Raw genomic sequence first — 18,013 nt, 5'->3', positions numbered from 1 at the left:
TACTTAAGTTTCCTAAAGCTCGATTAAGGCAAACGACAGGCAAAAATCGTGCGGGCCATCAAAAGTATTATGCTAAACTAGCAAAAAGATATTATGGTCCTTTCCAAATTTTGAAGCCCATCAACAAGACGGCTTACCAACTCAAGTTACCCAACCATTGGCTCATACACAATGCTTTTCATGTGATCCTACTTAAGCCCTACAAGGGAGGTCCACCAAGTGAACCAATTATTGAAGACCCTCCCGAAGTTGAAGAAGAGGTGCTACAACCTGAAGCTATCCTTCGCCATGAAGACAAGGTACTACGACATGGTAAGATTATCAGACGATATCTTATTAAGTTGAAAAATTATCCTTTTGAAGATGCTAGATGGATGCAAGGAATACAACTTAAGGATAGTATGAACCTTGTCAATGCTTACAATGCTACATTAGAATAAGAAAATGTACAAATTTCTTTCAAATAATCCATGTTTTTGTCTTATAAGACTAGTTCTCTTTTTATTGTGCACAAATTTAAATAGTATGCATGCTTAGTAGAATCATGTTTGTGATGCCGACGTCTCTCAAACACCAAGTAGAATTTGTCACTCTACTTGGAAGAATGAAATGGACTAATGAGCAGACATACTTGCGGCAGCTAAGTCTCCCATGCACCAAATGGATTAGTCATCCATCTCGGAAAGATGTCGTAGGGTAAAAAGGGATCCTCTACCCGCTAAGTAAAATTGACTAATGACTATGACTTTATCTATTCTACCTCATAGTCGAGGACGACTATGATCTTAAGAGAGAGGTAATGTCATCAAATCTAACACATAATCAACCCAAATGATTTTCTCATATTAAAATGATCACTTAGTGTGGGAGAAGCAGGGGTTAAGATACATATATGCTTATAGATCTACTTCAACACGGGGCCAAGGGTAAAGGGGCCCAAATGAGAAATGGTCTATCAAAGAGCAAGGCTAACCAATGGAGCAAAAGACCTTAGGGTTGGCTTCATTAAATCCTCCAAAGGTAAGTGTTAAAAGCCTTTAGACATAATTTTTAGTTTTCAAACTTTAGTCAATTAAAGTCCAAGCAGGCAAGGGGACAACTTACTTAATCAAGGGTTGTGCTTAAGCACAGGACCTGCCTGCTTACCAAGTTCAAATAAATTTCTACAAAGATGGGGGCAAGCCCTACAAAGGAGGGATGTGTGTAGTAAGTATGCACCTCACCAAGGGGCCATACTCTCATCAGAGAAAAGGATCCACATGTCAGGTGTAGAGGCACATTGCTCAAGCAGGCAAGGACTGTGCTTAAGCAAGGGCTGTACTTAAGCAAGGGGGGTGCTAGCTTAACCTCACAAGAGGGAAAGAAGGACACTTGTCAAGAGACTACACATCTTGCCCCAAAGGGAGCCAAGCTCTCATTGGCTAGAGGGCTACATGGCCCAATGAGCTTCAAGGAAAGCCTAGGAAAGGGGGTCGACCTAGCTCTCTCTCTCTCTCTCTCTCTCTCTCTCTCTCTCTCTCTTGAGCATCCCACGAGCTGTCTCTGTCTCTCTCTCTCATTCTTCTCTTCACACAAGTTTATGAAGTAAGAACTCCATCTCCTTCTCCAAGCTTGAGAAGTTGAGTGCCTACTACAACAAGCTCTTGGCTATGGATGCAAATCCACACAAGAGAATGCTTATGCTTGCTTATCAATCTCTCTAATCTTTATTATCACTATGCTAAGCTATACTACAAGAGCTATGAGTGATTATGTGCAAAGGGGCTATTGCTTTCTCGCTTTTAGAGCTACTTCTACTTCTCTCTTCTTCCTCACTCCCTACTAGCTCTCCTCACCTTTCATGATGTCTGAGGACTTGGGATTGAGGCTGGGCATTATTCAAGTTCATGCTAATCATGTTTATTGTAGTTGTTATGCTAATGCTTGGTGAGTGAAGCTTGTCGTTTTCACCTCATCAAGAAGGTCTCAAGGAACACAATCAATTGTATTTAAACAAGTCTTTCGTCATGGAAGCATCTATAATACAAATGCCTATTGGAGGGGGGACCGGCTCCAACTAATCCGATCCTCTATTGGTTTCAGTTTCTCTAAACTCTCACTCTCTTTTACAAGTATTGTTCATGCCATGTTAATGAAGTAATGTGTTAGTGTTACTCTCTCCAGCCAAGCACTTTCTTTTTCACTCTACATGTACACTCAAAGGAATGCTCAAGGAAATACTCTATATGTTATTCACTGTCCGCTCCAACTTAAATAAAACGCTAATTCCATTACATACGACCTCTTCCACGCAATATAGGATTTCTTATGGCCTCTTCTTTTAAGTGGTTCAAGAGCTGCACCATCACTTTCTTCAAAAGAGGAAGATTATGAGGAGGATGGAGAAGAGGGTGACCTCTTTCTCGCCTTTTTCTCCTCTTGTTCCTCCTTATCTGCACCATCACTTTGTTCAGAAGAGGAAGAGGATAAAGAAGATGGAGAAGAGGGTGACCTCTTTCTCGCCTTTTTCTTCTCTTGTTTTCTCTCGTCCCTCTTTGAATTATGGTGTAGAGAAGTGTGTGATGGTCTTCTCCATTTAGGGGGTGTTGGAGAGCGTTTTGCCCACAGTCTTCGTGGAGCCATCTCCGCCAAAATGGCAGGAGACTCACTTCTTTCTCGTTCTTTCAGTGGGGGCTCTACCGTTGAAACTTGAGTTCTCCTTTGGGAAGGAGATGCGTCATCGAGTAGTAGATTTTTGAACCCTTCGTACGGATCCTCTTCTTCTTCCCTTATAGGAGAGTGTCCTCTTTTGGAAGTCCCACTGGGAGGATTCCTAGATACTCTCTCTTCTTGATGGGGAGTTTGGAGATTATCATGGGTGCGCAATTGTTGTAGCACTTCACCTTGGAGGGATTGGTTTTTCAGGGCTTGTTGTAGCCTAGAAACAAGATAGTTTACAAGCATAGGGGCATCATTAGTTGCTCTTTCATTAAAATCAAAGCTATCAACATTAATTTCACTCTCTTTATGTATTTGATACAAGAGAACTGTTGTAGCCAATTTTACTTTTATAAACAGTACAAATGAACATAGTTCCAAGGTTGTGCACAAAAGAACTAGAATATATAGTAGTTTGGGCATAGCATAGCAATAAACAATAGCTTTTTGAGTGAAAGAATAGGACAATCGTGGAGATGGCTTGAGTGATGCATCCCTTCCTCAAGCTTTTCGGGCAGGGCTTGCTCTACCACAGTTTATATTGAGGATAGATCCCCTACTGCTGCTACTGGTGCGAGGCGTTAGTGGCACTGTTCAGAGTGTCTGACCGCCTTTGTACAAAGTTGGATCTTAAGTCCATGAAATACTTAAAAGGCTTGGTCTGCGGAGGACTGGGAATGTTGCCAGCAAAGATAGTAGTATCCATCGGTCGTTCCCACCTTATCCCTTTATAATAGCTATACAATAGTCTAGTTTTGCATGCAGGACCGAGTCCCCTTGATTGCTTCTTAAGATTTGGGGAAGGTCCACATTCTACCTTAAATTCATCAATGCTGCACGTGCTTTGATGTAAGGCCGTGTTTACTCGACTTGGCCCTACTCTTGCCCGCCACTGTAACTATTAAAAGAAGGAAATTCTTTCCTAGGGCCATTATTCGTCCTTAAAACATCATGAACATTAGAGTAGCATCCATTTTTCTTTGTTGCTTTGAAGATTCCAAGATTGAATTCTTGTTGACACTTGCCTGATCATTAACTGGGTCACCTAGCACAGTTGCTCATGCATGTTTTCCCTGAGCCGCCCTTGGTTCATAGCTGAATGTGTTTTTCTCCACGTTTAAGAGGCACAGTCGTCGAGAGTTCGCCTGAGACGAGGATCTACTTCTAAAAACTAGAAGCTACATGCACGAGGACTCAGCAATCCCGCTAGTGACGTTGGGAGTGAGACCCTCCTCCTCTCTGCTAGAACTACCACCTTTGACATCCTCACTACCCCTTAATCCACGGGTGATTTGGTGTAACATGATCTAGAGGGAAAACTCCCCAAGAACGCCTCCCAACCCCCATGACACATGATTCCATCCTATTGCAACACTAGTACGGCCGGCCGCCGAAGGCGGCCTCTCTCTCCGACTACCGCAAAATTTCTTTCTTTACACAACTCAACTTGAGCTATACCCACTTAGCTTGTACATAAAGAAGCTCCATCTAAAATTCCAGAAGTGAATAAAGGCAGCACTTCAAATACAGGGTTCATGCACCCAGCCTTTCTACATCGAGAGGAGCTATTGGCATGGAGAAAGAGACGAGCCCTAGCTGTTCAAGGTATACATAGGTGATGTCCGAGCCAATCCTTTATTTGCGAAGGACTCGTTAGCGAAGCACCAAGCACCATGAGAGAACGCTGTTGACAACAGGTTTAGGGACTCCTCTTCATGCCACCTGCAACTGCTGATTTTAGGCAGTTCAGTAGAGCAATTCTGTTGTAGTGCGTTGGCTGTGAACATTGCACACGAGGTTTCAAACATCCAACCACCCTCCCATCCCAACAACTGAAAGCACGTCTCAGATTACATTCATCATGTCCCATACAAGTGTCTATAAACTGGCGGCGGCAACTGACTAACTGCTTCTAGCCATGGCTTTTCAAGCACCAAAAAAGAGTTTGGATCTTTAAAGGGCACCAAAACAAAAAATTTATCTGATGGGTGATTCCCTCCATTTTGCAACACTGCCCTTTTGCTGGAAACAGAAACCCGCCCATTAGAAAGATGGCCCTTCTTCAAATCTGGCACTGCACTCGACTTATCTTCTGGAACAGGCTTTTGAAAGTCAATCAAGCACATTGCCCTGCACAATACAGCTGTCTAATCAAAACAAAAATCACACATAAAAAGCTTTAACATTGGCTTGTTTCAAAAAAAGTTCTTACTTTGAGCTGTATGCCACTGCCATCGTCCCCTTCTCCAAAGGACATACAGAAAGCCCTTGTACTCCTCCAGGAAATTCCAAGAAGGATCTTGGAAGCTTATGGCTATTATCTTTCGACCACTCTCCTAGTTTTCCCATGCTCACATGGAGCATGTACAAAATATTGGAGTTTGTTGTTACCAATATAATGTCGCTATTCCTTGGATGAAAGCACATAGCCGTCACATAATTGCCATCTAATGGTGGAACATTCCAGTGCAATCTAAAATAAAAGCTCAGCCTCTCTCTCTCTCTCTCTCTCTCTCTCTCTCTCTCTCTAGCGGACTGTGTTGTTGTCTCTCTCATGTCTTACCCTCCAAAGCCACCAAAGTCAGAAAATGGCATAATTCTGGCTTGAAAGACTTTGAAAAAAAGCTCAAAAGTTGGAAGAATTTTCAACCTTAAAAATGTAACAGGTGCCACCTCCCACATCTTTGCTTTTGGTTTGAAGACTTTCTAAAAATAAAACATTGATTATGAGAGAGAACCTCCTGCAACGATAAAACAAGATGCAAGGCCAATGACGGAACTCAAATAGACTGAGAACCATTAACAATACCCCACCAAGACACATCTGTTCAAGTGTTTCCATGGGTAATCCCCACTACCTCAATGAGATGACCCAAGGTTAATGCTGTGTACACATATCTTGGAATAATGCCCATCAGCACAAGCATCAAGATACAACACTGCTGCACCCGTTGTTGTGGCAAGACACCCATGCTTGCCCACATTTATAAGCAAAGCAAGAGACAAACGCGAAGTGGCTATCCTTGCGAGTGCTAATAAACAAACTTGTCCTACACGGGGCGGGAAATCCAATCCAAAAGCTCTCATGGATACACATCCAATGCAATAGGGTAAACCAAGTGACGAGTAAATATACCCATAGTGCACTCCAAGCCCAGCCAACCTCCATACAACTTAAAAGGACAGATTTCTTTCTGTGCATTGATACACAATCCTCAAGCCGCCCAGGCTGCCATTGCCCTATCCAATTAGACTTCTTGGCCTTGAGCATGAAAGAATCATTTGCAAGAGCCTAGCCCACCAACTGATTACCAGTCAGAAGTCGAAGACCCAAAAGCTCTCCATCCCGTGCAAGCTTATCCAACAAAGAGTGCGACAATAGCAAATAAAACTAGAGTACGAGGCAACCCTGACGCAACGATCGAGTTAGACTGTTAGTCCAATTGGCTTGTCTCAGAATATGGTCATGTGGGTAGTTAAGAAAACCAAAAGCATCTACAAGCCTCCACAGGAAGAATCTTCAAAAAACAACATGCAAGAGTTGCGAAAGAAATGGCCCACTAACATGATCATAGTTGCTTTGGCATGATCAATTGCAATTTGCACATTAAGTAACTTAATGTTATGCAGTATGTTGCTTCCCTTAAGCAACTATGATCAATTGCAATTTGCACATTAAGTAACTTAATGTTATGCAGTATGTTGCTTCCCTTAATAAAACCATATCGTGCAGGATGTACAAGATTCAAAACTGAGGTACGAGAGAGAGAATCTCTCACACACACATCATATGTGGGCAGTAAAACTAGAACTAAGACAGCATTTGCCTCAATCAGTCTCATCCTCTAGACTATACCACTCTTCAACCTCTTCCTCCAACCATTGCTCTCTAAGCTGCCACCGCTGCTCGTAATCTGCAGCCGTCATGTCTAGCACAGAGTCACCCAAAACCACTCTCATCAGCCCATCAAACAATCCCTGGCACTTTGCCATTATGAGTGTGGGCTTTCGGCAAGTCAAACCACTGAGAGCTCAAATAGAAAGTCCCAACAAGCATAGGACCATCCGCATACATTGCAAGTGGATTATCTAGATAATTTTTCCTGTAAAATTCAGTACCCTCTTGGAGCTTTGCCTGCAGGTCTTCCAAACTTGTTTCTGCCACACCAGTAATTTCCTAATGCAGATGAAAACGGGGTATAGATTTTAGATCAATTTTCCCATCTCGAACATGCACATAACCTTCAGGAACAAGAATTCCATAAGACCACGTAGATGCCGTCATAATGAGAACATAGACTGGCACTCCATGACCCTTCTCTATATTTGCCAGGCAATGTTTGGCTGCATAAAACCCGCCTTGAAATCGAGCATTCCACTTATGCTTGTCATTTACAAACTTATGCTCTAGCACGCAGGCGACCCTGTCAAGTTGAAGATGGTCCTGGAATTAGGGGCAGCACGCTGTAGTGGTCTCTCATCATCAATATGGATGACTCCATCTGCAAATCTGGTTGCAGCATCGACATGCTCTGTAAGTTACCAGTAAGCTCAACATCTACCTCAGCTAGAATTTCTATTCCATCATTGTCTCCATCTAAACGATTAGCCCCAAATGGTCCCTGTACCTCTTCAGTATCTGGCACGATGCAAAATCCTACATTCTCTTCATTCTGATCATCCAACTTCCTTCTCTTTCCCCCTCCCTTCATCTCATCATAAGACCACTTCCGCTTTAAATTGACACAGATATAATTGTGCATTGCTACTTGTTTCCTTGAAGGTTTTGTGAACTGCTTCACACTTTCCATGAAAGCAAAGTGTACTGGAAAAGCCTGCCGCTCACTTTCAGCCTTGCAGTATGTTTGCTCTACGTCCAGAAATCTACGAATCCATCTCTTTCTGGCATGCACAGTTTCCTTTGCATCCAGTACATTCCCTTCAAATTTGTCAGGGACCGGAAACCTGCATCCCTCAGGAACATCAACCACCTTCACCAAGGGAAAGTTGGCAACAAACAAATCCCTGTGGTAGAAGTTGGGAGCAATCTGTACTGGATCCGTTATTCTCCACTTCTTCCTCTTCTTGCTTCTAGATCCCTCAACAGTAGAAGTTGCATCAGAATATTTCATTGTCTTGACATCTCCAGCATCCACCTGATCATCAATGGCATCATCCCCCTTCTCTGCTTCTCTGCTCTCTACCTTGCCCATTAAGGCAGAAGTTCCAGCAGAATCTTCCCAATCTTGCTCCGAGAAACATTCACATCTGTGTTCACTTTCTGCACTCTAAGCCCCCCGCTTTTGTTGTGATTCAGCACTCAGTCTTGCAGATCTGCAACATTCCCAGTCCTCCGCAGACCAAGCCTTTTAAGTATTTCCTGGACTGCACAGAAAACCAAATCAGAAAAAAAATCAGAAGAAAATCACACAAAAAAAACACTACAACCCGAGCCTTCTGAGTAGACAAATCAGGAAAATGAAGAGTATATACATACGCTGCCGTTTCTTCATGCGCTTAACATCCTCCTCAGAGAGATTTTCCAGGTCCCCGGGAACAGGAACCATTCGAAAGGAATTCTTTAACACTCTCTTCACTGCTGAAGAACTGCCCTCCATGACCTGCAGTCAGTGTTCAACAAAACCCTATTTAGTAACAGGTCAAATTCTCCCAGAAACCAGTAATGACTTGAAAATTAGCTTTTCCTAGATGGAAAATTCATTCCAATCATGATAGAAAAATTACACACAATATCTTTCAGTCCTTACTACATAGCTACAGAACTTCAATAGGCTGCAAAGCATTCTCAACCACAAAACAATCAAATCCATGGTGACAGTCTTGACAGACAAGAAAAAATGTTGGAATTGACTCCTGCTTTTTTTACCATTCTCATCGGATCAAACTTTCAAAGTTCCACTTGAATAAGCACTTCAACTGAATAATCAATATTTGGTTCACCTCAGACAAATAAGACAAAAGTTCTCAAAAAAAAACCTGGCCATCTGCGACACAACTGATAAGTATACAACCATCAGAAAATGGCATAATTCTGGCTTGAAAGACTTTGAAAGAAAAGCTCAAAAGTTGGAAGAATTTTCAACCTAAAAAATGTAACAGGTGCCACCTCCCACATCTTTGCTTTTGGTTTGAAGACTTTCTAAAAATAAAACATTGATTATGAGAGAGAACCTCCTGCAACGATATAGCAAGATGCAAGGCCGATGACGGAACTCAAATAGACTGAGAACCATTAACAATACCCCACCAAGACGCATCTGTTGAAGTGTTTCCATGCGTAATCCCCACTACCTCAATGAGATGACCCAAGGTTAATGCTGTGTACACATATCTTGGAATAATGTCCATCAGCACAAGCATCAAGATACAACACTGCTGCACCCGTTGTTGTGGCAAGACACCCGTGCTTGCCCACATTTATAAGCAAAGCAAGAGACAAACGCGAAGTGGCTATCCTTGCGAGTGCTAATAAACAAACTTGTCCTACACAGGGCGGGAAATCCAATCCAAAAGCTCTCATGGATACACATCCAATGCAATAGGGTAAACCAAGTGATGAGTAAATATACCCATAAGTGAACTCCAAGCCCAGCCAACCTCCATACAACTTAAAAGGACAGATTTCTTTCTATGCATTGATACACAGTCCTGAAGCTGCCCAGGCTGCCATTGCCCTATCCAATTAGACTTCTTGGCCTTGAGCATGAAAGAATCGTCTGTAAGAGCCTAGCCCACCAACTGATTACCAATCACAAGTCGAAGACCCAAAAGCTCTCCATCCCGTGCAAGCTTATCCAACAAAGAGTGCGACAATAGAAAATAAAACTAGAGTACGAGGCATCCCTGACGCAACGATCGAGTTAGACTGTTAGTCCAATTGGTTTGTCTCAGAATATGGTCATGTGGGTACTTAAGAAAACCAAAAGCATCTACAAGCCTCCACAGGAAGAATCTTCAAAAAACAGCATGCAAGAGTTGCGAAAGAAATGGCCCACTAACATGATCATAGTTGCTTTGGCATGATCAATTGCAATTTGCACATTAAGTAACTTAATGTTATGCAATATGTTGCTTCCCTTAATAAAACCATATCGCGCAGGATGTACAAGATTCAGGAGAAATTGTTGCACAAAACCTTTATGAAAACCTTACAAATAGATCCCATAAGGGAAATAGGCCTCCATTTCACACAAAGATGGCACCTACGAATAGTTTCAATCTTTCAGGTATCCGGCGTGCAACCCGTATTCCAAACCTCTTGACAAATTTGCATCCAACGGCCCTTTAAGCTCATCTGCATACTTAATGAACATCTCATCTGTCAAGCCATCCCAGCCCAGACTATTAAAATGTCACACACATACTTAGAGGATACAATGGCCTATTCTATTGTGATTCCCTTGTCAGGCTAGATCAACCACAACCTGTACAAAGGCATACCAGGCAAGAATTCACTCGCTTCATTCTTAACGAAAGAAGCAAGAATGTGTGCTAGATGTGAGAAGAGCCCTAAACGTCTGCATGACCAAGCCAAAAGCATATACATTATGCTAATTCAAACACCCATGTGTCCATTACTTGTGCATGTATGATGCATCATTCCTGACCGTACATAAAAAATGTGCACAAATGTACAGATGATGGAGATAAGAAAATAAGATAACCCAACTAATATCTGCAGACCCGATTCTACGATACTTGAACAGAGAAATACACAAAGAAAGACTGCGCAAGAAAGCAGAAAGGAGGAGAGGCTGACCTTCGCAGATGAAGCAGCTGTTTTGTTTTCGTGGAGATAAAGCAACCGACTGCCACAGATGAAGCAGTTTGTTTAGCGTTTGGGAGGAGGGTTTTATCGCTTAATGCATCACGTTACAAGTTAATAGTTGTTTCTCTCTCTCTCTCTCTCTCTCTCTCTCTCTTATTTAGTGCTCCTCTCTCCCCGTCTCAATTTTGGACTCTCTCTCTAGCTTAGTCTCTCCCTCTCTCTCTCTCTCTCTCTCTCTCTCTCTCACACACACACACACACACAACTTTGGGTACAATCCTCGAGTAGTAACCATGGCCACTCAGGCCTCATCCCGAAGCAAGCCCACCTTTGCCGGGATCATTGCAACACCCCCCAGAACGGACAGCACCATCAGCCTCCAAAATGAAATCGAAAGACTTCGCAAGGAGAATGACGAGCTAAAACAAAGGCAAGATCGTCGCCATCAAAACCAGGCTTACCACAGTGGAGAACCGCAATAAGGAGAATATAGAACAGATGGAAACCAAGCTCAACAAAACAAAGGAAGAAGTAAAGACCGCCCTCACACAGGCGGTCAAAAATCAAGTGCAAGAAGTCATCCTTCACAAGGTTGAAGACCGTGTGGCATTCATGCTATGCGAACGACAACGACAAGAAGATATTGCCTTCAATGTTTGCATTAGCGGGCTCCCAAGTGACTGGAAAGAGAAGGGAGACCGTAAGTTCCACGAGTCCTTTAGCCGCAACCAAACAACAACTCACATGATACAATGGGATCCATCAACAATCACCTCCCTCGCATACGAACATCGCACCAACCATGCGATGCTCACTTTCAAGACAAAGGCGGACCGAATCAAACTTCTTGAGCAATCAAGACTTCTCAAGGGGACACTAAAATCTGGTTTGCAGAAGACCTCACACCAACCCAACTCAAACAAAAGAAGGTAGAACTACAAAGAGTGTGAGAAGCGTGCACCACAAGAAAATGGGCAGTTTATCGAGGAGGTAAAGCCATCATGTAGGAGTTTCAAACCCCCAAAATGGCTTCCCTCTCACCTACCCCCCCTTAGGTTTTTAGGTTTTGTTTATCCTATTTTCTCTTTTGTTCAACCCTCACTGGACCCTCGGTCCTTAATTGAGATGTATCTGACAACCCCTTCACTTAGAAGGAACCTTTTCTAATGTGTTGTTTTTTGGTCCCATAGGTCATATCTGACCTCTGCGGGGACGATAATTCTCTCTCTCTCTCTCTCTCTCTCTCTCTCTCTACACACACACACACACATTCTCTGTGTAATTCGGAAGGTTAGCTTACATCTTATTTGAGTAGTTTGCACATGACAAATGAATCGGCTCGTGCAAATGGTGAGGACGAGATTCTTAAATTGGAAGCAAATCTCGATCTGTGCATATTGCACTTCTTCCAGCAGCTTGTAAAAGTAAAAGGAGAATCTTGCTTGGTTTCACATTCCTGCACAATTTGCCTTGTCTCATGTCATTAAAACCTAATATCTATTTTTCCAAATGATTTTCTCATATTAAACCGATCATTTAATATGGGGGAATACCAAGGGGAGCAAGGGCTAGATATTGGAAAGGCTGCCAGACCAGTCTCAACAGGGCATCCAAAGGAGGGGAAATAGGGATCCAGATGGGGATGGCTTGCTAAAGAGAAGAGTGCACCAGTGGAATTTAAAAGACCCTTAGGTTTAACTCCATTAAAGACTTCCAAAGGCTAAAGTTCCAAATTTTTACTCTAAAAGTCCTAGGCCATGGGAACTGCTCTTAGTGACTAAAGTGTTGAATGCTAAAGTCAACAAAGTGGCTACAAGTGTAACATTTAATGGCCTAGTAACTTGTATGTAGCGGAAAATAGTATGAACATAGTGAGCATTTCATTAGAATAGATTCCTAATGAGAATAACAAGAGTGCTTGGGTGGAGAGAGCAAAAAGTATAACACCTAGTTCGATAGCATGAACAATACTTCAAAAGAGAGAGAAATTAAGCTATTGACAACAGTTGAGGACCGGATTTACATGGAGCCGGTCCCCCCTCCAAAAGGCTTTGTATTATGGTTTCTCCCATCAAGAGAGACATTTTACAATACAATTTTTTGTGTTCCTTCAATACTAGCTAGTGCAATGAAGATGGAAACTTCAAGCACTAAGCAAAACACTTATTAAACACAAAATCAATTCCCTCACACTCTCAGACCCAAGACCCCACACACCTTCGAAGACGGTGAGAGCTAGCGGGGTATGAGAGTAGATTGAGAGGAAGAAGGAGTAGTCTTACGAGAAAGATGTACATCTCCTCACATAATCACTCATATTAGCATAGCTTAGCTTAGTAATTTGCATGGTAGAGGAGATGAGCATGCATTGAAGCTTGGCTCTTGGTTGGATTTGCATCACAAAGCCAAGAGTTGTTGGTGTAGGCCTCCCTTCTCACAAGCTTGGAGTAGGTGATAAGTTTTCCATTAAAGCTTGAGAAGGAGAGAGAGAGTCTTCTTACTCCACACATGAACTAGTGTGAGTGTGTATGCAATAATGCCTTGAGAAAATCAGCCCCTCTCTCTCTCTTGGTCACCCCTCTTGCTATTTGCTCATGCTCACACTCTATTGGACCTTTCCAAGCTTAGCCAATGGAATTTCAAGAGCATAAGTGATAGCCTTCTGACATGTGTCCCCCTTTCCCCTTTTGTGAGAGCTTTAGGTAATTAATTAATGCAACTAAACACTCATTGAACCCCTTTGTTTCGTGGCCAATAGGAATCAGGCAAGCCATTGGGTTGTTGAATGCTCATTGGACCCCTTGGGAGACTGTCCAATAGTCTTCTAGAGAGCTTAATTCATTGGTTCTTTTATTAAGTGTTTTTAAATTAATTAAACTAGATTTACTACAGCCTAATTCTCATTGGTCCACCTCCATGGCCATCAAATAGGATTTGAGTAAACCTTTGGCCATCTAGGCTAGGGAGCTGACATGTGTCCCTCTTTCCCTTTGTGTAAAGGAAGCTTGTGAGTGTGTGTGTGTGTGTGTGTGTGTGTTTCTCTCTCATCTCCTACTTGCAAGGCTCGCCCCCTCCTATGTAGAGACTATGAAGAATTTTTTACACACACACACAAAGCATCCAATTTTCCTAAGCTTAGCCATTGGACACAACCTTTGAAATTTGGAACCTTAGCATTTTGGAAGTCTTAATGGGTTGAACCTTAGGGTCTTTTTAATCCCATTGTTGCACATTGCTCTTTTGCAGATGGCCCCCCCTTTGAATCCCTATTTTCCCTCCTTTAGATCCCTAATGTAGCCGATCTGCCAGCTTAACCAATATTCTAGCTTTTTCTCCCCTGGCACTTCCCCATATTGAATGACCAGTTTAACATGAGAAAATCATTTAGGATAATTAGATATTAGTTATTTATGACATTACCTCTCTTTTGAAATCATAGTCGTCCTCGACTATGAGGTAGAGAAGATAAAGCCTATTCATTAGTCCTTTTTCTACCGGGTAGAGGATCCCTATGTTACCCTACGACATCGTTCCAGAATGGATGACTAGTCCATTTGGCGCTTGAGAGCCTAAGCTGCCGCCACAAGCATGTCTACATATTAGTCCTATCAATCTTCCATAGTAGAGTGACAAGCTCTACTTGGTGTTTAGGAGATGTCGTCTCCGCAAACTTGATCTAAGCATGCATACTACTTGATTTTTGTGCACAATAAAGAAAAAGAAAGTCTTATAAGACAAAAAATTTGTTCATTTTTAACATTTGTACATTTGCTTACTCTAGGGAAGCATTGTAAGCATTGACAAGGTTTAGGTTATCCTTTAATTGTATGCATTACATCCATCTAGCATCTTCAAAAGGATAATTCTTAAACTTAATAAGATATCGTCGGATAGCCTTACCGCCTCTTAATACCTTCTCTTCATGTCGGAGAATGGACTCAGGCTGCAGCACCTCTTCTTGGTCCTCGATCTCCGGTGGGTCTTCAATAGTTGGTTCTTGAGGTGGCTCTCCTTTGTAAGGCTTTAATAGGCTCACATGGAAAGCATTGTGTATGAGCCAATGGCTGGGCAACTTGAGTTGATAGGCCATCTCATTGATTGGCGTAAGAATCTGGAAGGGACCATAGTACCTTTTTGTTAACTTAGCATAGTACTTTTGGTGTCCCATAGGATTCTTGCCCGTCGTGTGCCTTAATCGAGCCTTGGGAAATTTAAGTAAGACCCAATCATTTTCTTTAAAGGTTTGGGCTCTTCTGTGCTTATCAGCAACAGCCTTTTACCTTTGCTGTGAGATAGAGATAACATCCTTAATCTTTTGGAAAGATTCTTGTAGGTCTCGGCTATACTCATCTGCAGCGAAGATCTTCCCGTGTACCTTAAGTAGTGTTAGGTTTTCAATCCCTTTTGTCTATCCCATGGGAACACAATTTCTCCACAAGAGATATGCACCACTGGTTCCAGTGGAGTTTGCATAGTTTTTGCATGGCTGCCTAAAGCTATAAACATGTAAAAATCTTTGGATAATAAATCATACAATAGTGTATTATTTTTTCTTGCTCTGTCGAATCCTCTCTCTCTTGTTCTCGTTTGCTTCACGCCCTCAAGGCCATGGCGATCCTCAGACGCCACCCCCCGTAGCCGCTGCACCCCATCAAGTAGCAGGGGACTTTTTGATCTTCCCTCAATTACCTCGAAAGGTGCTTTTCCCGTGGAAGGATGTACAGTGTTATTGTAGGCATACTCCACTAAGGGTAAGTACTTCTCCCATTGGGACCTTTGATCTACTTCCGTTACATAGGCTTTTAGTAGATCAAGAATTGTTAGGTTAGCTATTTCACTTTGGCCATCCGTTTGAGGGTGATAGGCCGAAGAGAAGTTTAGCCTTGTCCCTAAATTCTCAAAGAGACCCTTCCAGAAATTACTGGTCATTCTAGGATCTCTATCCGACACTATGGACATTGGCAAGCCATGGTACTTGAAGATTTGTGAAATGAAGAGGGTTGCCATTTGATGGGCTTTGATAGTCTTTTTGACAGGTATAAAATGAGATTGTTTACTAAACCTGTCTACTATCGTCTATATTCTCGTATTCCCATGGATAGACTTAGGCAATCCAAAGATAAAATCCATGGATATGCTCTCCCATGGTGAATAAGGGATTGGCAAAGGTTGAAGAAATCCAGGTTGCTTCCCTCTATCAAAGTTCGTCTTTTGGCATACCACAAATTTGGAAACATACTTTTGTATGTTTGCTTTCATGGTAGGCCAATAGAAATATGTTTCAATTCCCTTTAGGGTAGACTGAATCCCTCTATGCCCCGCATAAGGAGGAGCATGATAATCATACATTATTTTCTCACGTAGTGAGTTGGTAACGCATAGTCTATTGCCATAGAAAAGATAACCATCTTGTTAAGTAAATGGTTCTCTTTCTTCCCTAGTGCAAGGGCTGAAGTCACATCTCTAAAATCGGGATCAATAGCATACTCATCTATCATAGAATATAGATCATTCTGAGTTGCTATGGAAACCGCATTCACTCTCGACCGTCTTGAGAGTGCACCGGCTACTTGATTATGCTTGCCAGCAATGTGAGCAATATGAAAATGAAATTGCGAAAGGAAATTTGCCCACCTCATTTGTTTGTTGGAAAGCTTGGTCTGCATCATGAAGTCCTTAAGACTTTGGTGATCCATTCGCAGAATGAAAGGAGTCCCCAATAAATAGTGCTTCCATGAGTCTAAGGCATGTAGAACTGCGAGGAGTTCCTTTTCATAGATGCCTAGAGCTTGCTCAACAGGGTCGAGCCTTTGACTTTCATAGGCTATGGCGTGCCCTTCTTGGAGAAAAACAACTCCAAGGCAATCACCACAAGCATCACATTGGACCTCAAATGACTTTGAGAGATCCAGTAGTATAAGCATAGGTTGAGAGATAAGCTTTTCTTTAAGCTTTTCGAAAGCATTGTTCTCCTTGGTAGACCATGTATACCTAACATTTTTCTTTGTTAGGTCATGTAATGGTCCTGCTATTAGTGAGAACTTTTCTATGAAGCATCTATAGTATGCACACATACCTATAAAGCTTCTTAGTTCATGAAGATTCCTTGGTTTAGGCCATCCTTTTATTACCTCTAACTTTGATGGATCCATTTGGATGCCATCTTGAGAGATAATGTGACCTAAATACTGAATCTCTTGCAAGAAAAATTCACTTTTCTTTCGGTTAACATAAAGTTTATTCTCTCATGGAACTTGAAATATTACCTGGAGGTGTTGTTTGTGTTCGTCTAATGAATTAGAGTAGATGATGATATCATCAAAGAACACTTCATTAAAGGTTCGATGAGGCCTGAATAGCTTCTCCATCAAGCAGTTAAATGTGGCTAGTGCATTGATCAAGGCAAAAGGCATGACAATATATTCGTAAAGACCAAACATAGTGCCTTGTCTCATGTCATAGAGCATTTCATTAGAATAGATTCCTAATGAGAATAACAAGAGTGCTTGGGTAGAGAGAGCAACAAAAAGTATAACACCTAGTTCGATAGCATGAACAATACTTCAAAAGAGAGAGAAATTAAGCTATTGACAACAGTTGAGGACCGGATTTACATGGAGCCGGTCCCCCCTCCAAAAGGCTTTGTATTATGGTTTCTCCCATCAAGAGAGACATTTTACAATACAATTCTTTGTGTTCCTTCAATACTAGCTAGTGCAATGAAGATGGAAACTTCAAGCACTAAGCAAAACGCTTGGCTTTTTAGGCCAAGCGCCTTTAAATATGAGGCTAGGGCTCATTCTTTGGCATGCTTCCTGGTGAAGGTGTAGAGTCTGGAGTACCGGCTTGTACTATGTTGATGCAATATAAAGAAATACCGAAAGGGGCGCCAAGGTTTGGGGCCAATACTCTTTGGGGTGGAATTCCGCCACTCCATGTCCCGTGTCGTCTCTTTCTCTCTCTCTCTCTCTCTCTCTCTCTCTCTCTCTCTCTCTCTCTCTCTCTCTCTTTCAGTTCAGTTGTTATTGAAGTGCTAAAAGTCTGTTCAGTCTGTTCTTTTCTATTGGCACGTGGTGCCCGCCTTGTGACAGGTAGCCACTTTTTAGATCAATCCTACTGAAGTAGGTGAACCCTTGTAGCTTATCAAATAGGTCTTCTACCTGTGGAACGAGAAACCTATTTTTGATAGTGATCCTATTTAGTGCTCTATAGTCGACACACATACGATATGTGCCGTCTTTCTTTTGCACTAATAGCATAGGTGAGCAAAATGGAGATGAGCTAGGCCTAACCATACCCTTCTCAACTAACTCATGCACTTGCCGCATAATCTCCTCTTGTTGAGCTTGAGAAACTCTATAAGGAGGTTTATTAGGCCTGTGAACTTCCTGGAAGAAGTTTAATTGCATGGTCATCATTGCCTCGTTTAGGAGGTAGTTCACAAGGGATGTCGTCAATAAAGACATCTTGAAACCCCTTGAGAATCTTTAACAAAAATCATGTACACGGAAATAGAGCTCTTTATTG

General features: G+C 42.1%; 1 pseudogene across 1 annotated transcript; it reads right to left on the bottom strand.

The window, feature by feature from the left end:
* Positions 1–6,250: 6,250 nt before the first annotated feature.
* On the bottom strand, positions 6,251–10,641 carry LOC147466078 (uncharacterized; annotated as a pseudogene). Its single transcript, XR_015189650.1, has 4 exons — positions 10,478–10,641; positions 9,925–10,012; positions 8,195–8,318; positions 6,251–8,082 (listed from the first exon to the last, which is right to left on the bottom strand). The product of XR_015189650.1 is annotated as an uncharacterized LOC147466078 (transcript).
* Between the last annotated feature and the right edge of the window lie 7,372 nt (positions 10,642–18,013).

This window comes from Adiantum capillus-veneris, chromosome 1 (assembly GCF_014529385.1).
Source record: "Adiantum capillus-veneris isolate H3 chromosome 1, ASM1452938v2, whole genome shotgun sequence".
NCBI lineage: Eukaryota > Viridiplantae > Streptophyta > Polypodiopsida > Polypodiales > Pteridaceae > Adiantum > Adiantum capillus-veneris.
The sequence above is the reverse complement of the archived record's forward strand: the minus strand, read 5'-3'. Positions and strand labels throughout refer to the sequence as shown.